The sequence below is a fragment of the Podarcis cretensis genome (assembly GCF_951804945.1).
Source record: "Podarcis cretensis genome assembly, chromosome: 3".
NCBI classification, from domain to species: domain Eukaryota; kingdom Metazoa; phylum Chordata; class Lepidosauria; order Squamata; family Lacertidae; genus Podarcis; species Podarcis cretensis.
The window spans coordinates 87,219,418-87,245,181 of record NC_137172.1 but is presented as its reverse complement, the minus strand read 5'-3'; the positions used below and the strand labels follow the sequence as shown (position 1 = coordinate 87,245,181).

The 25,764-nt window shown below is 42.3% G+C and overlaps 1 long non-coding RNA gene across 1 annotated transcript; it reads left to right on the top strand.

Moving 5' to 3' along the window:
- The first annotated feature begins 1,467 nt into the window (after positions 1-1,467).
- On the top strand, positions 1,468-25,708 carry LOC307212994. Its single transcript, XR_013837335.1, has 3 exons — positions 1,468-1,538; positions 3,982-4,073; positions 23,475-25,708. It is a non-coding gene; the product is annotated as an uncharacterized lncRNA (long non-coding RNA).
- Positions 25,709-25,764: the final 56 nt, after the last annotated feature.

The following is a 25,764-nucleotide window of genomic DNA, read 5'->3' as shown; positions in this document are numbered from 1 at the left end:
AAATTTCCCCCCCTCTTCTCTTGCTTCCAAGGGGGGTTTAATGATTTTAGCCGATGAAAGTTTAATCCTTTACAGAGGACTTTCCAAGACTTTAGCTTGCAAGCTCTTTGCTTCAATCTATTTACAAAAAGGGGAAGGCGGACTTCCTGTTTGAAACCTCCCCGTTTCGGTGCCAAATTAAGACGTTTAAAAAATCCACTTCTCTGTTCTACTCACGGGTAGTTGTTTAGGATCAAATTGTCCACAGGAAAAAGTCAGCGCTCTCTGGCAACTGCAGTGCGGCTTCACTCCGTGAAAGAAGCAGTCAATTTGAAGCACCGCGCCGCTCACCCCACGTCACTCCGGATCCCCGAAACCGGGTCTCCCCGCGAGTAGGGGAGGCGCAAAAGGTGCCAGCCGAATTCCACGTTCACAGGCTTCTCCCGCCTGTGATTTTTAGTGGGTCTCCGCCTTCGCCGTGGCGGTCAGACCCTGGTTTCCACGGAGCAAATTCCTCCCGATCAGAGGAATTCCGCCATTGTCGGAGGCGCCAACCTGGAAGTCCTCTATCCACATTCCAATCTGCTCATTAGTATGGGAAGCGCAGATCAGGTCAATTTGCATTAGAATTCATGGCAGTCAAATGCCTCCAGCACCCCTAGGTGCCCACACCGCAGCAGAGGATTCATCTTCCCTTCACATCCAGGGGGAGAGGGCAAGCATGTGAAAGGCTGGCAACTGCCTCTTTTCTTCTAGAGGATGGTTGCAGGTGGAAGCAACAGGGAGCAGCCTGTATTGTACTGACAGGCAATCAACAAGAAGGAATGGCTGGGTCTGGGCTGCCAGGATGAAAATGGCAGCACTGCTGTAATGCAGGGGTGGGGAGCAGCATTCAGCATTGCTTCACTGAAGGATGAAGGTTCCCTCAAGGTTGTAGGGCCAGCTTAGACAGTGACTCATTATAAAACCTGGGTGGACTGGAGGCCATCAATGGTGGGCTTTAACTTTCAAATTTCAGTGGCACCCAGTGTAATGCTAAAATTCAGTGGTGTCTGTCCCCACTGCCCTGCCTCTTGCACTTCATTCTACAACATTGCTGTGGCACCCCCCTGCAGCACGGTGCCCAGTGCAAATCTACATTTTCTTTTAGATTTATGATTCCACCTAGTTCCTAGATGCTCTTGATTGGTCAAGCTACAGGGTGGGGCCAGTTCGTATTTCCTTTTCTTCAATCTGTCTCCCATGTAGTGATGGCAGCCTTTAAGCTTTTAAGACAGGCCTCTACTGTTGCACATGCATGTATTTGCATAAGGGCCCTTCTGTCATACCCTAGTCATCCGCCTGAATCCAAGAAAACGAGGAAGGTAGGGGTGCATTTATATGACCTGCACCAGAACCAGGGGCAGCCACCAAATAGAGCTAGGGAGACAGCTTGCAGTAGTTTTTAGAACAATCGATCAATCAATCTTTATTGCAGGTGGTGAATGAGGCTGTTGTCAAACTGGCATCTGTTCAGGGCTGCCCTGAGTCACCTGGCGACTTACTGTAACAAATTCATGGTGAGTTCTGGCACCTATTTTTCTTGAAAAACAACACTATGTGGAGCACATAGTGGAACAGAAAGAATATAGTAGACTCAGTGTTTTAAAAGGACCTTATGAATGTGGAAGAATATTAAATATGTACCGTAATAGAAGATAAGCTTAGAGTTTGCTGCATGTTTATATATTATGTAAGAAATAAAATTATGATACACAATAATTCCTCCCAAGAAAGGAATTTGATTTGTTATGGTTCAAATGAAACATTCACTGATAAATATTCCTGTGAACAAATTTATATTAAAATCATAATTTTTTAAAAAAGTGTTAGCTACTAATGGTGACAGAAAACAAGAAAGCGTTTACTGGGAATGTTTTGTAAGCATTGTCAAATGGACCATGTATCTTAGTAAGGTGCACAAAAGACAAACAACACTTTGACTGGGTAATAAATAGGTTTTCAACATAGATAACAGGGTGCTTTTTAATTTAAAAAAATCCTTATACACAAAATATACATAGGCCCTAGATGTTTTGCTGCCTGAGCTAGAGCAGCAAATGGCACCCAAGTCAAGGTGCATAGTTCCCTCAATAATAATAATAATAATAATTTATTATTTATACCCCGCACATCTGGCTGGGCCTCCCCAGCCACTCTGGGCGGCTTACATAAAAACCAAAAATACAGTAAAATATCACACGTTAAAAACTTCCCTGAACAGGGCTGCCTTAAGATGTCTTCTGAATGTCAGGTAGTTGTTTATCACTTTGACATCTGCTGGAAGGGCGTTCCACAGGGCGGGCGCCACTACCGAGAAGGCCCTCTGCCTGGTTCCCTGTAGCTTTGCTTCTCGCAATGAGGGAACCGCCAGAAGGCCCTCGGCGCTGGACCTCAGCGTCCGGGCAGAATGATGGGGGTGGAGACGCTCCTTCAGGTATACTGGACCGAGGCCGTTTAGGGCTTTAAAGGTCAGCACCAACACTTTGAATTGTGCTCGGAAACATACTGGGAGCCAATGTAGGTCTTTCAAGACCGGTGTTATATGGTCTCGGCGGCCGCTCCCAGTCACCAGTCTAGCTGCCGCATTCTGGATTAGTTGTAGTTTCCGAGTCACCTTCAAAGGTAGCCCCACATAGAGTGCATTGCAGTAGTCCAAGCGGGAGATAACCAGAGCATGCACCACTCTGGCGAGACAGTCTGCAGGCAGATAGTGTCTCAGCCTACGTACCAGATGGAGCTGGTAAACAGCTGCCCTGGATACAGATTTGACCTGTGCTTCCATGGACAGCTGTGAGTCCAAAATGACTCCCAGGCTGTGCACCTGGTCCTTCAGGGGCACAGTTACCCCATTCAGGACCAGGGAAGGCTCAAGCTATTTTGGCATGTAAGGCAGCAAACCCCACAAGCACCTGTCCAGTAAAAATGCATAGTAATATGTGTAATAAGCTTCGGGTGCCACAGTTTGTGGATGCAAGTCACCCATAATTCTTGAATTTAGAAAAAGTTAGAATTAATTAAAGTTTGACTAAACTGTGCCAAACATGGAACCCCCTGGATTCATCTTATGGTAAAGAACCAAGCCAACTTGGCAGAGATTGCTGAGGATGGGTCATTGGAGGAACAAAGGCTGATGGTGGCCAGTCATTAATCCATCAAGGAAACGATTAAGAGGATGAAGATGTACCAGGCAAGGAGGAGGTGGGGCTCCTTCTTCAGCTGTGCGTTAGTGGGCAGAGACCAAAAGGGTTTAGGATTTCAGTCTGGATTCTATAGACTGGTGTATCACTGGGTTGGCAGTGAGAGTGGGGGGAAGGCTGGCAGAATACCATGTGAACGGACTGTGACAGGAGCATGGCTGATTTCTCTGTTTTTAGACCCAAGCCTGCTGTGCCCATGGAAAGGAGGGGTAGGACCATTTGTATGGGTGTAATGCTGAGATTCCCCTCCATCTAGGCTTTTTGTTGCATTATGTAAGTAAACCATATATTATAAAACACCACAGTCTCCACTGTGCCTCATTTTTCCAACATACACCCTGGGTTTAGCAGACATGGGACCCCTGAAATCTCACACTGCTCATGGAGATTGGGATGGTGTGTAACAGTATATACAGAGTGGGACCCTCTTTGAGTGAGCTGGAGGAGTGAATAGGCTACCCCAAGGGAGAGGTGTTGGTAGGAAGTGTTGCTATAAGGCAATATGGGGTGTTTCAGTCAGTTGGATGTCTATTTTCTTTACCCAAGTATTTTGTTAAATAAGAAGTGCTTATTGTCGCCCTCGCTGCAATTTGTTTTGTTTGTTTTATGACGCAGTTGTCAATTTGTTTCTTATTTACTGAACAGGCAGGTAGAAAAACAGGTTTACTTAATGAGATGCTGGTGAGATGCCATAAAAACGTAAACAAGGCCTTGCAGGATTAGACCAAGGCTGATCCATTTCTGCATCTTTTCCTCCCAACAGAGGCCAGCCAGATGCTTTTTAGGAGCCCATAAGAAGGTGATGAGTGTGATGACATTCTCCCGCTCATGTTGCCCAGCGACTGGAATTCTGAGGTATGTAGGCTGCATCTGATCCGGGAGGTGGAATACAGCTGGCGCGGTTTGTAGCTATACTTTGCTAATGGGCTGCTTACTCCTTGCTGGGTCACAAGCTGTGCAGACCTGTGTCAATGTGAAGCACGTGGAACTGCATGTGTTGCATGGTACCCTTGCAAAGCTTTATATCAAAGCCTTTCAACTGTATAAAGACAGAACAGAGAGTCAGGGAAGTCAGGAAGGTCTGCAGCTGAATCATAATTTCTGTTGACTGTTTCAAATGAGACTTCATGAATATTTGGATTCTATAGCACATGATGTTTATTAGCTGCAACTAAACATAGAGCTTTGCAGTTAAGAATACCGATTTCTTCTGGATAAGATTTCTGTTTTATGGTAAGAGACAAAATTACAGTTAAGGTAATTAATGTAATCTGCATCATAGACATTTACCAAAAGTGTATGCAGGCTGTGTTGAACAGACACAGATGTAGCTTTACCTTATGGCACATGACTCCCAAGTTTCAGAACTGACTAAAATCTTGGAAAAGTTCTGTGCACGCTTGTGTTGTAAGATTGGGGGTAGAACAGGCAAAGGTTAATGGTGAGGCTGGAGGCTGCCTTAAAGAGTCCTAGCATAATTGTCGCATACTTTCCTTTCCTGGACAAATTGGCTGATTACTGTCAACAGCTGGCCTTCTCAGCTGGAAATACCTGACAGGGAAATTCCACTCCTCTGCCCCTGCTGCAGATACATACCCACACACCATCAACGTGATTCAAGATTGGGCAGATATCAGGCTTGTGGGATCTACTCCCCCTCCCCACAAAAAACCTTGAAATCTATCAGCCATAGCTAGGCGTAAAATGGTTATTCCACCTGATATAATCCAGCCAAGCATTAAGGAATAGGGTGCTTCTGAGCACTTGATCAGCCAAGGAATTTGTGTGTAATGCCAGAACCAAGCTCACAAAAAATTTCATAACTCCTGCAACTTCCAGTCACCCAACTCCTGAAGCACCCCCCCCCCTGCAATCGAGTTTCAGAATGGAAGCTTTTTAGTTGTTGCTATTAGACACACAGGGACGCGAGTGGTGCTGTGGGTTAAACCACAGAGCCTGGGACTTGCCAATCACAAGGTCGGTGGTTCGAATCCCCGTGACGGGGTGAGCACCTGTTGCTCGGTCCCTGCTCCTGCCAACCTAGCAGTTCGAAAGCACATCAAAGTGCAAGTAGATAAATAGGTACCGCTCCGGCGGGAAGGTAAACGGCGTTTCCGTGAGCTGCTCTGGTTCGCCAGAAGCGGCTTAGTCATGCTGGCCACATGACCCAGAAGCTGCATGCCGGCTCCCTTGGCCAATAAAGCAAGATGAGCGCCGCAACCCCAGAGTCAACCACGACTGGACCTAATGGTCAGGGGTCCCTTTACCTTTACATTAGACACACAGAGATTTAGCAGTAGATCCTGATCTACCACATCTGCATGTGAAGGAAAATGGCACTTCAAGAACCGGAGAGCAGAGTTTGGGCTCTGTAAGCATTTGAGATATTTGTATCATTATCATTATTTATTAAATTTATTAAATTTGTACACCGAGTGTTTAGGCTGTGCTTCTACCTATGTTCAACCTATATGTTTGTCAAGAAGTGCACCCACTGCAAAATGCCAATGGCAAACTAACTCCTACACCTGGAATATCTCATTGCTTGGAGAAGTGGGGTAAATATAACACTAGTATTTCCAAGCAGTTGGGTAAAACAGAAATTCCTTATCTCAAGTTCAGTAAAAACATAATTAGATGATGAGTATTGTGACTGCACTTCTGTACAGCAGTTAGCAGAAGCACTGCTTCCACTGTTTCTACTTCAGCGTACAAACAAACATGTACATGGATTCTCTTGAAAGGACAAGAATACTTTCTTCCAAGTGTTCCACTCAAATGCCATCACTGGGAAGCCAGGATTGCAAATTGCACAGCCTGTGTTGACCATCATTATCTCTGCTGGTGGTGTTGATTTTGATGATTGCATATGCTGTCCTCCAATTCAATTTCCAGATCCTGCAGTTATGACCTCTCGGTCTGTGCCTCCTATTGTCTTTTATTCTCCACTGCATAAAATAGCCTGAATTCTGCATAAACATGACTGATTCAATAATAAATATTGCATCCAATAATAAATGTGCACAAATGTACACAATCTACATAATTTATTATATAAGCACACTTTATGTTTCCATGGTGCAGTTTGTATGGATTCTCTAATTTGAATAATGAATATTGCATAATACTCTTCCAAAACAGGCTGTGATTACTCCTTGCCTCCCCCCCCCCGCCCCCAATACAAACTGTTCCATTATTATTAGCTTAGTTTGGAACCCTTTAAGCTAAAAATGCTGAAGAGGGTGTTATTCTCATTTTCTTTCCTTCTTCCTGCACTGTCCAGAGTTCTTGTTGGCATGGCTAATGTTGCATTATCTTCCAGTCACTGGAGCTTAATAGTTTGCCAAAAAGTTGCTTAACCCACAAAGCAAATTTGTAGAACTCTGTTTAACTCTATAATGAATGTCAGCACTATAAAAATCATAACGTATTAACAATAGATTGATGGAAAGCAGGCTTTCAGACAAAAGCATACATTATAAATTCCATTACTGCTTTGCCCTGAAGTAAATGTTTGATCTTGAGGTAGTAACCTAAATTCCTAAACACAATAAAATGAAAAATGATTTTTTTACCCCTGACAGTACTTTTATTGCTTTGTTGATTTACTGGGGGGGGGGGGGGGAATCATAGTGGAAAATGAAAATATTTGTAGGAATTCTAAGGGCACATAATAATCCTGTCACTACTGGTGCTGGCATGGACCATCAGACTAGTGGCTGCACACGCTGAATAAAGTTTGATGTAATTAAACAGCTCCAAAATGAGCTCTCCAAAGTGGGTGAATGGGCAGTAAAATGGCAAATGCAATTCCTTCTAAGCAAGGATGCAGCCATGCACATGGGGCAAAGAAATCCTAATTTCATATATAAGTGAATAGGGTCTGAACTGGCAGTGACTGACCAGGAAGGAGACCTTGTGGTCATAGGAGATAGCTTGGTGAAGCTGTCAAACCAGTGTGTGGCAGCTGTGAGAAAGGCAAGTCTATGTTAGGGATAATTAGGAGCAGAATCCAAAATTAAAATGCCAGTATCATAATGCCATTATACAATCTATGGTGGCACTGTCCTTGGAATACTATGTACAGTTAGGTGTACATACATCTCAAAAAGAGGATACTGTGGAGCTGGAAAAGATTCAGAAAAAGGCAACCGAAGTGATCTAGAGGCTGCAACAACTCCTTTATGAGGAAGATTTCAACATTTGGGGCTTTTTAGTTTAGGGAAAAGATGAGGAAGTGAGGGCATGAGAGAGGTGCCATGGAGGGGACATGGTGCAGAAAAATTGGATAGTGGAATGTTTTCTATAATTCTCCCTGTCATAATACGAGAACTCGGGGCCATCCAATGAAGTTCAGTGTTCTTGACAAAATGTCCCTTCCTGTTCTTGACATTCCCAACATTTTTATACACTCTGAGTCGTTTCTCAGGAGTTAGGTACCTAGGATACCTTTCTATGCTGGGCACAGGCGAGGGACACAGTGTTGCATTCCTTGTCTACCAGCTCACACCTTCACCTGCATGCAATTTATTCTAGCCTATTACTACCAGGCTAGTCCTTAAATGCAAGGCTGCTCTGTTGCGCTACTAGTATTTACCTGAGTGTTTGGTTACTGTTCATGTGAAAGAGAAATAATAATAATAATAATAATAATAATAATAATAATAATAATAATTTATACCTCACCCATCTGGCTGGGTTTCCCCAGAAAGCAGAGGATCAGCACTTAAAGTGGGATTCATCTGAGCTGGGTCAGTGGAAGCCCTGTGCAAGAACTTCCACTTACCCAATGAGGCTTTCTCCCTCTCTCCTCCCCTCATGCCCAATACACTTCCCAAAACTGGTTCAGTGTGTGTGTGTGTGTGTGTGTGTGTGTGTGTGTCAGGAGAACCTTAAGAACAGCTCTTGCAGAGAGGAAATTGTTCTGTCTGGTGAGCTGAAACCCAAACAGAACATTTGTCATAGCACAACACTGCATTTCTCCCTAACAGTCCAAATTCATCCTGGACCAAGCATTGGCAAACACCTCATTTGCTTGTCCAAGATGGCCTGCAGTCAGAATCCTCATCCCTAGATGTGAGTAGGCAGAGAGGCTGTTTATGGTTCTGGATGCTGTTGTAAAGGAAACTGCTTTTTCAGACGTTTATATGGGTGCCAGCCGTTTATATGGGTGCCAGCCGTAGAACAGAATGTGATCTTAAACCTGCAGAATGGAGCAAGTGATCCATAAAATGAATCTGTGCAACCATGTAATTTCTCAGCTTGAATACTGCAATGTGCTGCCTTTGGGGCTAGCCTTGAAGATGGTTCAGAGACTGTAGCCAGTGCATCATTTTGCAGCCCATGTGTTGATGGATGCCACCTTGAGAGCATATAACACCCATCTTGGAGCAGTTGCACTGCCTACATGTTTGTCACCAAACACAATTCAAGGAGTTAACTTGTCATAAAGGTAAAGGTAAAGGGACCCCTGACCGTTAGGTCCAGTCGTGGCCGACTCTGGGGTTGCGGCGCTCATCTTGCTTTATTGGAAGAGGGAGCCAGTGTACAGCTTCCGGGTCATGTGGCCAGCATGACGAAGCCGCTTCTGGTGAACCAGAGCAGCACACAGAAACGCCGTTTACCTTCCCGCCGGAGCGGTACCTATTTATGGCAGGAGCAGGGACCGAGCAACGGGAGCTCACCCCGTCGCGGGGATTCGAACCGCTGACCTTCTGACTGGCAAGTCCTAGGCTCTGTGGTTTAACCCACAGCGCCACCCGCGTCCCTCTTAACTTGTCATAGAAAGCCCTAAATTGCTTGGGGGCCCAACTACGTGGGGAGGGGGGGGACTGCTCTTCCAGTACTATCCTGCGTGTTACCTGAGGTCAGCCAGGTAAGCTTTATTAGTTATTCCATCAGCAAAGGAAAATTTGGTTATCTGGGACCCAGAATAGGGCTTTCTCAGCCTTGGCTCTGGAATGAGCTCTTCCGGGAGATCAGGCAGGCTGCTATTGCAAAATGAGTTCTGGCTATAGTTAAAAAAACCCAACATTCTGATTTTGCTAGGCCTTTGGCAGCAGGTGTAAATTATATTATTCATCAGACTGAGAAATGTTGTATGCTGGTTTTAGATTATTCGTAATTTAAATTGTGCATATGGATGGTATCTCATTTGTATTGCTTATTGCAACCTGCACTGTGACCTCTGGGTGAAGGGTGGATACGGATCTTATTAATAAAATAATAAATAAATGAAGCATGATGCTACGTGATCAGACTAACTAACAAACGCTGGTCACAGATCCTGCTGTAATGATCAGTCTGGGTTATTTATTTGTTTATAAATATCAATGGTATGCCCAGTAATGAAAAGAGTTGTGATAAATTCTGCTTTGGTCTAGTAAAACATCAGTCGAGAAAAGTGGGGATGGTTGGGGGGGGGAACACACGGTGAAGAGAATACATAAAGCAAAAAAATTAATGCTACTTGTAGAACAGCATGCCTTCTCTTTCGACACAGGAGACCTCCATTTAAAGCTCATGCCAATGTAGAGGCATGAATACACCATATACAAAGCTGTATTGTAACTTTTGAATAATTGTGGGGTTTTTTAGAAATGAATACACTGTGATACAAAGGCTGTTCCTATACAACTTTATTTACTTGTTTTCCAGCAGTGACTCATTCCGCACAAACTTTTTAAAGAAACAGTGCTCACTGCTCATACGTCTGCCCAGGCTTTCTTTTAAAGATCCCGACTGCATGCTATGGCAATGGGTTTTGATTTGCTGTAAGCATGATAAATCCCGGATCTGGAAAACACATTGCTAATTCTAACACCCAGAACTACGGTATTTCAATTTCTCTCAGCTTGTGATCACCTATTGCAAATATTCTGTTCCCCTTCCCTTCTTTAAGGAAGGTGATTCTATTGTCTCCCTGCTTATCTACATCCCACCCCCTGTTACTTTTTCTGCTTGTAGACTTTATTTTGCATTGTTGAAACCAATAGGTTCCATTATACCTCCTGCCTACCCCTGCACTAAACCTTTTGTAAGGCCTACCTTTCAGGATTGTTGTAGCATGGTTTGAAGGAGTGTGTGCAAGAATAAAACTACGACAGGTCAGACTCTTCAAAACATTGCACAATTTCATTTGTATGCCCCTTTTCAGTGGTTCAAACCATGCCCAAAGTAGCTTACAACATGAAAAGGTTTACGTAATTACAAACATAACAAAAGTAGTCATAAGCAATAAATAACATATAAAATGTACACAACCACAATTGAACAATTTCCACTTAAATTACAATAAAATCTAAAAATAAAGATAGAAAAAAGAAACAATACCAGTAACAGCAACAACAAAAACCTTCACAATTTCCCAGCCCAAGAGTCTATTCAGCAGCCTCAGCTTTTGGAGTTGGAGTCAGTCAGGACTGGTGGAAAAGGCCAAGAAGCCAAGTCTTCCAGGACTCACAGCCAAGATGCTCGCAAACCCCCATTCCCCTCAAATATTTTCATATATAAACATTTAATACATTTAGAGCTACAAATATACAGATATATATCTGAGTCCCAATGAACCTTCTGGGAGTACCTCTGAGTAGCCATATATAGGATTGTGCTGGCACTCCCCACTCGAATTGCCCCAGAAGCCACCAGTCACACAAGCAATTAATTGCCATGAAACAACACATCTCTAATGAATTTGGTCCTTGTAATTTTGGCACACAGGAATAAAATGGTCTCCACCAGGCGCTGTTTACAAAAACAACGAAGGGTAATACTATCCATATTTGTGTTCTGAGGCTTGTGGAAGGCTGCTTTCCATCCACTCAAAGTCATGAACATCCACATTTAGCTAGATCAGATATGAAGACAAATATAAAATTTACATATAGGTGACTCCCTATTTATGTGGGGGTTACGTTCCAGTCCCCTGCACATATGCAAAATCACGTAAATTTGGGAGCACTGTGGAGAGTCCTCCTGGGTCAGGAGGAGAGACACGCCAGAACCCAGAACCTCTTTGGGGTCCAGAGAGGTTCTCCTTGTGAGTTGGAGGGACAGCGGGGCTGTTGACCAGGTGCTCCCCATTTCTGGGTGCCACTTCCAGGCACCCTGCACCACACGTGTGTCTGGTTATGTGCAAATAGAACGCAGGTAAATGGGGAATTGCCTGCACTCTATAGTACCCATGTAAACAGAAACATTTGTCCTGAAAAGAACACTTCCGTTGAACATCAAGTACATTTATTTGTAACAGTATATGCAAATTCCCAAGCACAGTATATGTGCAAATATTCTAACGTGTGAATGTGCAAGCAGCCTGTAATAGCATTTAATTTCCAAAATACTGTTTTGAGCAAGATTTTTTTTCTGTGTGAAATGTCCTGGCATTTTTTATTTTTGTATCTAATTTGCATAATGTTGAGAATCAGACTAGAAGAGAAGGATTGAATGCTTCGGTGGTTTGCATTCAGTTTTCCATTATGCAGAGATTTAAAATCAGGCCAGCCTTTTCAAACCTGACTAGTGGTTTTGAATGATTTTTTACGCAGAGAACCTGAGATCCGAAAAAGGCTAATATTTTCAGTATCGGCAGAACACTCAACTATTTTTGAAAAACGTGGGCTTTTAAAAATTGCTAACTCTTGACTGAACAGCTTTCCGATGATAGAACAAATGAAAAAATGATACAAACAAACTTGCAAAACAAAAGGAAGAGAGGTAAGGAGGGAAACTGATTGGGGTTGGGGAATAAAAAGGGATTGTGAATGCTGACCAATTGGATAGCAGGGGAAAGAAACTTGAGTAGTGGACAGAACCGGTGTCATACAGATGGGCATGGCTTGGCCAAAACAGCTTTTCACCCCAAATGGGGAGGCCTGGAAAGCCTAATTAGGTGCATAGTCTAGGGATCCCCCACCCCTGCTTTATCCACCTGTTGCTGGGGGCAGGGCGGGTAGTGATAGCTTTGTTAAAGGCAAAATCAGTCTGATGCCAACCATCATAAAGCTACAGTAAATCTAGTACAGTGGTACCTCGGGTTACATACGCTTCAGGTTAATACGTTTCAGGTTACAGACTCCGTTAACCCAGAAATAGTGCTTTAGGTTAAGAACTTTGCTTCAGGATGAGAACAGAAATCGTGCTCTGGCGGCGCAGCAGCAGCAGGAGGCCCCATTAACTAAAGTGGTGCTTCAGGTTAAGAACAGTTTCAGTTTAAGAACAGCACGGACCTCGGGAACGAATTAAGTACTTAACCCGAGGTACCACTGTACCAAGAAGGAATCAGTAACTCTCTAAATAGGATAGGTTCCAGATTTGAGGGGGTCCTCCCAGCAAAAAACCACATGGTGTCTCTGTCCTAGTTTAGTGGGATTCCATACCCTCCAAGTGTCCCTATTTTTCAGGGACAGTCCCAGAATTACAAAATCCATCCCAGCATCTTATTTGATCCTGGAATGCCCCTGTTTCCCCCATCAGTGCCTCTACTGCCATTCTGGCCATATGATACTGTTGTGTATTGAGTCAAAGGATTTTATATCTGTATTATTATTGTCTGTATTTGCATTAGGGTAAAGTAACTGCCTTTTGGTTCCAGAGGGTACAGCTAATATTGGTTCATTTAAGCTGCTGTATTTGGATCCTCTGTCTTATTGGTTTCCTCCAAAAGGCAGGACTGTGATTGCCTGATATTGTTCCCTCCAAAATGTATCCTTTCTAGCTAGTTCCCTGTCCCTATAAATGTAGCTCTCCCCTCCTCAGGTCTCAGTCTTGTTGCTTTAATAAAGAAGTGTTACTAGAGAACTGTCTCCAGCATATTATGTCAAGAGAGCTGAAATCACAAACCCCACGTCACAACAGATACCTTTCTAAGCTATCTGCATTTACGGTATTTCAAACACATTTCTAAGCTCAGTTCACGATGCTCATCTTACTCCCCGCAGCACTAAATGACCTGAAACTAAGGTTGTTAAAGGACCATCTTCTACAGTATGAACTGTCCGAAACCCCAAAGTAAAGATTCAAATCAGAGGCACTTCTCCAGCTGTAGTTACATAGGGGGAAGGCATAGAGAGGTGTTTCTTTTTCTTTCTGCTATATCCCTCCTGTTCTCCAAATAGCACCCATAGCTGTCACCACTTTTTTAATATTGTTGTTGTTGTTGTTACTATTATGCCACCCATCTGTCTGGGTTGCCCCAGCCACTCTGGATGGCTCCCAACAAATATAGTAAAAACACAATACAACATCAAACACTAAAAACTTCCCTGAACTGATTTTATCTTCACAACAACTTTTTGAGGTAGGTTAGGCTGCTGAGGGAGAGAATGGCTGGCTAAACATCACCACTGAGCTTCATGGCCAAGTGATTTGAACCCTGATCTCTCAGGCCCTTGGTCTGACACTCCCAGTTCTGACACTAACCATACCACTACACTCGCTCTCAGTCAGTTATGCCACCCTACCAGTAGAGAACCCCCTCAAACCTAGACAACATCTATTTACCATGGTTTTTAGTGGTTTTTCTAGATTTTACTAGATTTTACTGTTTTAATTAATGTTATAGCTTCTACTGTTTTATCTGGAATTTATTGATTCTCCTGTGCTTAGATTTCACATTTTTAAAGTTTTCAAATATTTATTGCCCTTGTTGCTGCTTGTTTTATAGATTGTGATGTAAGTATGTATGTATGTATGTATGTATGTATGTATGTATGGGATTGGACTAAATGACCCTTGTAGTCCCTTTCAATGCCACAATTCTATTTGTTTTCCAATCTCAAATATATAAATATTTTAGATAGAGATCTACATACGTGTTGAGGGGAATGATTGCTGTTCTTACAGTTATTTTCCATTCTGCAGACAGAACAGTCACTTCCAAATCAGAATTCTACCTTTTCTTATAAGACACCTTTAGATCAGGTTCAACAAATTCTATTAACTACCTGTGTGGAAATACGTACATGCTCTCTGTTACATACCCTATTGTTTCAGCTTTGTGACTTGCCTTTTCGTATAAGTTGAAATGTTTGTTATATAAAATTGTCAGTGAGTTAAAAGTTAATTTCCCCAGTCCAATGAGCTGAAGCAAAGCTAAAAACCATTTCCTGTCCACTCCTTATAAAATGGCACTAACATGCAGTGATAGGTTCCCCTATCAGCCAGAGGGTTCAGGTTTTCAGATGTAAGGATATTCCACTATGTTCTACTTTTTTTCTTTCTTTTCTTTCTTTTTTTGCTGAAAAAGAAATATAAACAACTATATCATGTCAAAAGTGCTGTCAAGTAGCTTTTATTTTCATTATATTAAAAACAGAAACCAAGAGATACTACACGCCTGTAGTTTTTTTTAACCAATTGAGATATCATTTGTTGAAAGACGAATTCAACCACTACGATGCAGTTAAAAACATCTCTCAGTCTAGTATTTATATTGAAAATTAACATAAATCATAATGGCGTTAATGCACAGCATATTTGGTAGCCATGATTTCAGGGATAACAAATTAGTCCTTACCTCAGAATCATGGCATTGCATGGAAAAGGATAAAAGCTTTTATATATGGCTTCATCAAGTAATTTGCAATTAGACAGCCATCCATTATCCCCTTCTTGTAAAGTAATATGTCAGCCTTCACTTCAATAATTCTCCACTCTCTCATAATATATGTATCGTTCAATAGAACTATAATAACCATAGGGCTAAATTGGAATTTCCTGTCTGGGGAATTCTTTTTCTGGGTGTGTGGGCGTTTTCTAGGAACATTTTGCCCATGTTTTCTGGGGAAAGCACATTTTAAATCAGTGATAGAGAACATCTGTCCTGCAGGTCTAATTGGGCAGAGCAGGATTTGACTAGGGCAGTTGTTCTGAAAAAAATTTCTCTGGGCCACGCTTTCAGAATAAAAATTTGCTCGCACCAATTTTTTATTGATCAGAAATACATTGGAAAACAAAAAGAAACATCTCATAGCAGTGCTTGATTTATAACACAGATCACAGCTACTTGATAAATGATTATGGAACATCCAGAAAGTATAAAACATGAATCATTCCCAAAATACAATTATAAATGAGCATCTTACATATGTACCTTAGGTATGTATACAAACTCAGTGAGAGGTGTGAGCTTGCAGTATCACTTGATGCTCTTGCTCTTATTTTGAAAAGATATTGATCCACACTGTTAGTGCTATTTTTTTATTTTTTTTGGTGGCGGGGAAGGTGCTGGAACTCACCATGAACACCTCTCTTGTTCTCTTAGAATGGCAATGGCACCCACTTGAGAGGTGCCGAAACTGTACTCCAGGGAGTTCCAGTTGAAAAAAGGCCCTGCATATTCTGTAAATTAAATTCTGCAAATTATTTTGATACTATACTGTGCTATACTGAATTGTTTAAATGAATCTTCCCGCCACACTTGCCATCTGCTCCTGCCACACCCTTTGAGAGGCACTGGACTAGGGAGACCATTTTCACACCAACCTGCCCTACACCTCAGGTGTGGGACAGGTAAAGATGCAGGTCCCTGGCCAAACCACATTTTGCTGATCAGATGTACGCCAGTGCTTGCAAACCCCTGGCCTTTGCTCATTGTGGTTGGATTTTAAAATTTTAGTGCAGTAGATATATTTTATGCTTCATTCCCCCTCCCCACCCCTGCCCAAAACAATTGTTATTACGTATTTGGGAGGGTGACAGTCCATGGACTCTACAGTGTCCCAGCCCAGCCTCCTTTTAATAGATATCTGGAATGGGATGTAAATAAACCCCACGTTCTGCATCTGCCATCCAAACTGTGACCTAAAGTCAGTTTGAAGGCCAGCACATATATTATTGCAAAGAGAGGATAAGGTATGACTGTTAGAGCAAACAAGCTGTATCTGTCACTGAGGAGCCATCAGACGAGTCAGGGTTGGGTTTGCAGAGTTCATCACTAGCTGATTTTTCCAGAGTTTGTCTTCTTGCCAGAGCTTTGTGAATGTGGACTTGTCTGAAATAATTAGGTGCTTCATATAGCTAAGAATCTAGGCATGGAGACTGAAGGTATCCTCTACTCAGTCAAAGCACACAAAGGGAAACGAGGAGGAAGGTTGTGTACCTTCTCCTTAGAAAAAGATTATTTTAATAATCCTGGTCTGTCTTCCTGTTCCAAGTTCTTTTTATGTATAATAATGAGACACATTCAGACATCATAATTAAGTTTTGCAAAGCATGCAAGCGAACAACTGTAGTACATTGACAAATAAATCTCACCTATGTGCCTTACTTATATATCTAAAATCTAGTGCTGATAAGAGTACGGGCAATGGATTGTAAAAAGTTATTAGCAATCGTAATAAAGATAAAAGGCTTATAATTAGTTTTTCCCCTCTTTGTATGTAATACCTACAAGAGGATTTTTCACAGGAAAATTGGCGAGAAAATATAATGCAAACCTCACCTGCAAAAAAGCACAGATATGCACAAAAGGTTGTCCAAAGTAACCTCTTTGAAAACACTGTTGTTGTTTTTGGTTTTAAATTTTGCATCTGGCTGTCTGGTCCGTCTTGCATCAGCATTTTTTCCTGACAGTGTATTCAATAATGCAACTATAGATTAACTTTTTTTGGTGCCAACTGTGTGCTAAGTAATATAATCCCACCTTTTCCAGTTCTGTGTGCACGAAGGTGAAAAAGGTCACTGCTGAGAGAATTTATAATATGCATTAAGTGGACCGATGGGGGATGGTCTGGCCAATAAGTGAAGGTGAGGCTAGAGTGTTTCAGTGCAGTTGTGGCTTATAGCTGGAAAATGCTCTCACAAACTGACATGAAACATGGCACTGCAGGAGAAGTTTGAGGATGGAAGAGTTGACCAATTATGGGAGGCATCTCAGAACAATACAGAATCTATGCACTGGCATGGTTGTGTGCCAAGAAGAACATGATGGAATTTTGTGCTCCATATTTAAACTTTTTTTAAATTTTGTATCAGATGTTTACATTGCCCTAGCTTCTTCGTGCTCTGGGAAAGTCAAATGCTCACCAAACTGTCCTGCATATCATGCTATGAATGTCCTTATGAAAAGTGAGACATTTTGTGCCTGGTCCTTCTTGCATCTTCAATGTGTAGTTGATATTATATGCACACAGCATCTATATTGCTTAGCTTTCTTTTCTGTGACTTGATGTACCACTAGAGGGCACAGAATTCTTATGGTATTCTCTAGCTCACAAAAAGAACATGTCCTCTGCAGCTAGATGTAATTGTTTTGCTTTTTCTAAACATTTTTGCCCCAACTCTTGCAAATGTAAACCCATTTGTATCTATATATAGAATTAGGAGAACAATGAGATTAGCAAAAAAAAAAAAAAAAGAAGAAGAAAAAAAGTTTATTGCCAATGTTTCAGTCCTGTCACACAATGTATACAAGTGGACTCTTTCTGCAGTGTCAGTCGACAATTATTTCATTAAGGTTGCAATTAGGTGGCAAAGATGTTGCATTTTATAAGCACACAGAACACTATGTCATCATCATCAAATCTTTATTATGGTGTGGTACAATCATTTAGAATCTGTAAAACGTTTTGGAAAGCTAAAAAGTATTAAAACAGAAGGAATATATAAAAGACTACAAGAATCTAAAATAAACTAAAAGAATCTAAAAAAAGGGTCAGGAGCATTAAATGGATGTAGAAGAGCATAAAAAATTAGTATATAAAAGACTAACTATCAATTTAGAGAGCACTTGAATGTGAGTGTTCATTAACTCTAATTTGTGACACAGGTCATCAAAGAACACTATATTCTGTACCATTCAATGCTGTGGTGTATGGAATGTGACCATTTAAGTGTCAGGGGCACCTGTTAGATAACTATTATTATTAACAGTGATAATACAGTACATAGCATGTGTCTCATGTTTCTAATCTGTCTCAGGTATTATCTTTTGTAATGGCTTGGAGGTGGGGGAGAAATATATATATATAATGCTTTCAAGTGTTCAAAGCACTTCACATGCATTACTTAGTTGTTAATGCCTACAACCGCCATGTAAGGAAATTCAGTACAGTGGTACAGTACCTCTGGTTATGAATTTAATTCGTTCTGGAGGTCCGTTCTTAATCTGAAACCGTTCTTGACCTGAGGTACCACTTTAGCTAATGGGGCCTCTTGCTGCCGCTGCGCCGGCGGCGCACAATTTCTGTTCTCATCCTGAGGTAAAGTTCTTAACCTGCGATACTACTTCCGGGTTAGCGGAGCCTGTAACCTGAAGAGTTTGTAACCCGAAGCATTTGTAACCTGAGGTACCACTGTATTATTATTCCCTCATACTGCTGAGGGAGAGAGGAACCGAGGCTGCAGCAGAGAGGCTCATCTAATGCCACACAGTGAGTTCCAGTTCATGGCAGAAGCTAGTTTCAAGGCAGGAACTTCCTGATTAGCCACTACACCACCTTTTGTGACAGGACTCCCACCCCCACTATTTCTACATGCCCACTATTAAAAGTTTTTTCCCCCTTTAACTATTAAAAGATTTCTTTGGTGCACACTTTCCCTCTACGTAATTCCAGCTAAAAATATATACCGTATTTTTTGCCCTATAGGACGCACCGTCCCATAAGGTGCACCTAGTTTTTGGGGGGGGGGAAATAAAGGGGAAAAAATGATTTCCCCCCCAGGCGTGGGGCTGGGGCGGGGGAGGCCCACCCGAGCTTCCCCCGACCCCAGCCCCCAAACAGGCAGCTCTCTGCAAGCTGTGGGAGCCCAGCGCTGGCTCCCGCTGCATGCTGAGAGGTCCGCGAAGCCTGGATGCACTGATCTCAGCGCGCGCAGGCTTCAGCACGCAGGCAACTCTCCGCAAGCAATGGGAGCGCTCCCGCTGCTTGTGGAGAGGTCCGCGAAGCCTGGAGAGCGAGAGGGGTCGGTGTGCACCGACCCCTCTCGCTCTCCAGGCTTCACCGAAAGCCTGCATTCGCCCCATAGGACGCACACACATTTCCCCTTCATTTTTGGAGGGGAAAAAGTGCGTCCTATAGGGCGAAAAATACGGTATTCATTCAGCTGTATTTTTTAAAAAAAAACAAACAAACAAACCACAGCAACACAACAGGAACACTAAAGCCTGCAGCAATGCATTTATGTTTGCAAAATCTGCTGGTATGCATTCTTAATAGTTAAACAATAGCATCGTGATATACCCAGAGCAGATCTTTCCCCCACTAGCATTGCAATCTGGTGCATTTTTGTTTAGAAATAAACACCACTGAACCCAGTGAGATTCACTTCTCAGTTAATATTTAGAATTGTGCTGTTAATGAGGAAAATTTAGGCACGTTTAAGCTGTCGTATACTGAATTGGGTCACTGATCAATATTCTTCTCTGTGTTGACTGGAACCAGCTCACCAGGGTTCCAGACAGGGTTTTTTCTTAGCCCTACCTGTAGATGTTGGGGATTAAACCTATGTCCCCACATTTCTTGAAGCTTACTAAGTCATTAAAACAATGTATCTCAGACTAAGTTGTTTCCAACATTAGTACTACTCAGAGTAAATCTGTTGAAATTGATGGACTTTATTAACCTAGGTCCATTAAGTCCCCTTGTTTGCATCAGAGTTTCCACTTGCTAAAGGAAACTTCCTCTTCCCTTAGCACCCCAATCTTTTCTGGGGTTCTGTTCTCTCCTCCACCCCCCCTCGAGTACATGGGGGGGGGCAGGATGAAGAGAGGGGAGAGGGAAAATTCCACCGAGCAAGTGGATGTCCTTGTGCAATGCAGTGGGTCTACTCTAAGTAGAATTTAGTTGGTTACAACACAATATTTATTTCTTTAACAGTTTGATATGCCACTCTTTGCCAACAGGGCCCCTGTTTTCCTGACGGGACATCTGTGCTGATAATCAATAATAAAACTGTGTGAGGATGATAATGAAAAAGTCAACATACACACAGCTTTTCCTGGCATGCACAAGTAGTGATGACTGGAAACACATCACTTCTTGAGATTCTGTTCATTGTGCAGCTGTTAAAGGTACAGGAATCCTCTGAGAAAGGAGAAAACAGAAAACCGTAATTCTGTTACTGTTGAAATTAAGGTTTCAGATATAGTTGCAGAATCACTGGGTGATCTTCAGCTAAGTTTCTCTCAGAGTAAACCCATTGAAATGAATGAAAAGGGTGAAGTCAGGGCTTTTTTAAAGCCGGAACCTGGTTCTGGCACCTCTCAGGTGGGCGCCATTGCCATTATGAGAGAACAAGAGATGGGTTCATAGTGAGTTCTGACACCACTCTTTCTAGAAAAATAGCACTGGGCGAAGTTAAGTCGATTCATTTCAATGGATCCACTCTGAGTAAGCCTTAGTTAAGCGGCAACCTATGCCCATGATGTCAGCAGACAATGGGCAATGTAAATGGTTAGAAAATGGAGAACAAATGGAATACAGTTTCTAATTCCAATTATGTGTAAGCCCATCTCTGTAAATAACACTAAATGGCAACTAAAGACCCTTCCTTTCCCACCTCCACTTCTCCCATGTAACTAATGCTCTGTTGAAAATTTATTTGGAGTCCTTTTTCTTTTCTTTTTATTGCTTTTTATTTGATTTTCTTTCATTATAGAATTACAAATTCACATCCATATTTTCACTTGTAATTAAAGTATAACAATGGAGTCCTTTTTGTACCATTCTCCATCAAGGTTTCCTTCACCCACAGGCCAATGTTGATAACTGGGTGTAACTGCCCACCTGCCAATGACCTGATGTCCATACAATTCTGCTTGAATGTCCTTTGAAGTCTGCTTGAATAGCGTGTTTTTTTGTTAAAACAATCCACTTGCAAATGGACTTCAAATTGATAGCAGTCATGCCTTCACCTGCTTCACATCATCTGATGCCCACATATCAAGCCAGGGGTGCGGCAGAGATTTGTGGTTTGGGGAACTGTATAAAGCCTTTTCTAATATAATACAAAGCCTTTTCTACCATTTGCTTTCAAATGGTTGTTTTTACAAAGAAAAATCCAGGAAGCATTAAATGAAGAGCAAAAGCTTGTTACAAAAAACCCGAAAGGAAACGAACTTGTTACAAGTTGATGAACATAGTAAGGAAACCATTCAAGGCTTGTATGTTAAACAAATTAATGTATCTCCGCCCAAAACAAAATTAAACAAAATGCTACTGGCCACAATCACTTGAAAAAGATGTTCAACAAACATTTGTGAGGCTTGCTGTCATGGGAATGTATCCAGGATCCTGGCGTTGGTATAATAGTACTTTAAATACAATATTCTTAAGGCTGTGATCCTGTGCACACAATCCTGAAAGCAATTCCCCCTGAACTCAGTTGCTTACTTTCTGAATAGATACAGATAAGGGACTGCCATGTTAAGGGACAACGGGATTCTTTTTCTTCTCAGATTTAACCGTCAGGAGCCATTCATAACCATCTGGATTCAATGTCTCTGGAGGCTTTGGTAGTTAGGAGTGCCTTTTTCAGTTCTGGCTGGTTTGCTAGCTAAGACCACTTTTGGACAGAGTTGACTTGGCCACTGTACTCTACGCTCTGGTAACTTCCAGACTGGATTATTGTAATGCGCTGCCCTTCAATTCATCCAAAATGCAGCAGGCAGATCACTGTCAAGGATTCACTTCAGATCTCATAATAACCCATTTTAAAACAGCTGCACAGCTCGCCAGCTTGCTTTCTGCCCCAATTCAATGTGCTCACATTACTGTTTAAAGCCCTAAATGACTGAGGCCCCAAATACCCAAAGACCGCCTCCTTCCCTACAATCCCTCTCGGGTGCTAAGACTGTTGGAGGGGGGCCTCATCATTGTTCCACTGCCCACAGAAGGTTGTGTGGCCTGGGAGAGGGCCTTCTCTGTGGCAGCCCCTAAGTTGGCAGCCCCCATAGTGGTAGAGCTGGCACCTTCATTGGTCAGCTTTTGGCAAATGCCAAAGACAAACCTCCCTACCTTGGCTTTTGTGACTTGAAATGCATGGTTTCTTTTAGGACCCACCTTATTCCTGTAATTTAAAGTTTCTAAAAACTGTTTAAAATATTGTGCTTTGATCTTTGCAACCTGCCCTGGGTCCTCAGGGTAAATGGCAGGATAACAAATGATAGTAATAATACTAACTAAAGCAGTTCAGTTGCAGTGTAAACAAAAGCTTTAAAGGGGTGTTTGGGGAAGTTGGTGGAAGCGGGACATCTCTAATGTGGAAGGCTGTGCAGCTCTGTGACAATTGCAGGAACCATCACAGCCTCCCATGGAGATACATAACATTTCCCAGTAAATATCAGATCTCTCCTCTGTAACTCTTTGAGGACTCCCAGCGTGTCTCAGGGAAGGGTCTGGTGGATTCCAGCAATCAGCCTTTAGGGAGGTCTATTTCACTATTTCTATGGAAGTGAGAGCTGGACCACAAGGAAGGCTGATCGCCGAAGAATTGATGCTTTTGAATTATGGTGCTGGAGGAGACTCTTCAGAGTCCCCTGGACTGCAAGAAGATCAAACCTATCCATTCTTAAGGAAATCAGCCCTGAGTGCTCACTGGAAGGACAGATCCTGAAGCTGAGACTCCAATACTTTGGCCACCGCATGAGAAGAGAAGACTCCCTGGAAAAGACCCTGATGTTGGGAAGGATGGAGGGCACAAGGAGAAGGGGAAGACAGAGGACGAGATGGTTGGATAGTGTTCTTAAAGCTACCAGCATGAGTCTGACCAAACTGCAGGAGGCAGTGGAAGACAGAAGTGCCTGGCGTGCTCTGGTCATGGGGTCACGAAGAGTCGGACACGACTAAACAACAACAACATTTCACCCCTTTAAAGCCACTGAATCCTGGAATGTTCCATATTTTTTCAGACCTACGTGATTTTTATCCCTGGAAAGCTAGCACTTGACTGTGTGCTGTGCATAGCTTCTGACTATTAACCACTTCCTTGTCTTGCTTGAGTCTGTGCTTCCTGCTCTTTTAAATCACCCCTCAAAATGACCTTTTATCTCCCTGCCTCCCCCAGGGTGTCTCTTCAGGATTTCTTTCTCACTAGATGCTGGCTAAGATAATGCTAGTAGCATTATCAGATGATGAAAGAGAGAGAGAAGTTTTCCCCCCTTAGAATGACACTTGCAAGAACTCTGATCTAGTAACAACAGCCTAATATCCCATCTCTAGCTAGCAAATATGGGGTGGTAGTCTTGCTGCAGGCAAATATTCTGCAGTGACACATAGCAGTACAGGTGCTTGACTCTCTTTTTTCTTTCTTAATCAGGCTTGTTTACAGTTCTGCTGGAGAGGAGGATGAAGACTTAACGTTCAGAAACTAAATAATGAAAAATGTGGCAGGGGGGACTACCTCCAGAATGAAATGGCAGTGTATTGCTGTAGGAGATGGGATTATGTTACCTATTCTCACCCTTTAAACCAGGCATAGGCAAACTCGGCCCTCCAGATGTTTTGGGACTACAGCTCCCATCAACCCTGACCACTGGTCCTGTTAGCTAGGGATGATCTGGAGGGCCAAGTTTGCCTATGTCTGCTTTATACAAAAGGTTTCATTTAATTTCATTTTGTTTATAAAACAGCAGCATACAAAATACAAGGTAGTACAAACAAAAGCAGATTGATACTGTATATGTTACAATGAACCCAATGATGTATAAGGTGATGCATTTTCCTCAGTTTTATCACTCCACTACATAACAAACCCCTCTTTTTTAAAAAGGTTGTTTCATTGGCTATCCTTCCTATCCTTTATTAGGTTTGTTAATTTAATCATGTACACCATATCCCAAATCTAAACATTGGGAGTCCTTATTTTCTTCCTGTTTGCAAAAATCAACATTCTGGCAGCTGTTAGAAAGATGCACCGAATCGTTTACAAATCCAAACAATATGAACAATTTATCTAATGGTAGCTTGTAACCTGTTATTATTTCAATTTCATTTATTATCTCTTACCACAATTTTCTTTAGGGCAACCCCAGAAGATGTGGGCCATGGCTGTATTTATTACTTTGCATCCCCAACACATGCTGTTAGCATAAAACAACAACAAAATGTTTAAAGGACTACTGTACATGAAAGCTCCTGGAATGCAACAGAAGGCAGCACACTCAGCCTCTGCAAAATTTTATATGTGTATGTTCAACACATTTCACAAAGTTATGATGGAAAGGGCTGAGTTGTGTCGCTTGTCACCAAAGATGTCATAGGTCACTATCTACTGTCATTTCAAAAACTTGCACAATTACATTGCATTATTTGCCCCACCTGTTACGTAAGTGTAAACTGGCAGGGAGGAATATTGCATTTTCCCAGTCAAAATATTGTTTTTTGACAGCTGAGAAATAAGTGATTTGCCTGCAATAGAAGCAGTACTACCTTGAGTAAAGATGTCTCCATCTCTTGTGACAGCTGAGAGCTATGTAATACTGGACAGAAATAATTGTCTGGAAAGACTCTGTCTGCATTCTAATTCACTCTTTGGTACAGCTTCACTTCAAATGGACATGCTTTAGAACTCTCACTCCCTCATTAGAATGGGGAAGTGAGAGCTCTGAAAAATACTTGCTCTTAAAAGGAAATTTTTCGGGGATTTTGGGATCGAGTTTTCCACCAATTGTATATTCCCACCCCCTCACTTAATTACAGATTGTGCTGTTCCATTTGAACCATAGCCCAAATCTGAACCAGAGCTCTAGGAAGTGATCTAACATAAACAAGTGTTTCTCAAACTTTTGAAGGTTGGGACCCCTTCTAAACTTCCTGTGCCCTTTGTCTCCCTTGACCTCTCCTCACCCTGCAAACTCAGATCTGGTTCAGTGGATATTATGAGGTCATATTATGCACTCGTGTGCATGCAGTGTGTAGGTGTTCATGTAAAGAATGAACGATTACTTGGCAAGAGCTTTCACCTGCCCCTCCATCAGCATCCGATGGAGGCTGGCTGGTCTGTTAGGGTGAATGGGACACTCCACACTGATCTCAGTCTGCTTTTCGCCAAACATCACCTGCCTGCTTTCTTACTCCCAAACAGTCCAGTGGGTGGCATTGCTTGTCAACTGCCCCACCAACCTCAGTTTGACCTCAGCCAGCCTCTCACCTAATGATTCATCCACATATCAGCTTGTGCCATGCCTAGAAATCATGGGTCCGAGCGGTTTCCCCCTTGCTCCACTCATTTCCAAAGGAAAACCTGCTTTTAGCGATAGATATGAACAAATGGCAATCTGAGGAAATTTTGGATCCCCCACCGCACAATGAAGCTGCCATTCACACATGCACAGCTGTCTCAAATGTCCATCACCATTCTGAAGTGAAAAATGAATGTAGCTTAAGTTTTCTAGTCGGTTTGAGGAAAAACACATCAAGCAGCAGTATTTATCAATAGACTTCAAAACAAGCAGCTGGAGAACACTGGATGCAGAGTAAGCAGTAATGTGAACATACCCTAAGTGCATTAAAAATATGACACTTTTCCTTCCACACAGGAATGGAACTGAACAGTACAAATCAATGCATTACAGATACAGACGAGGCAGCTAATATGGCTTAATGCA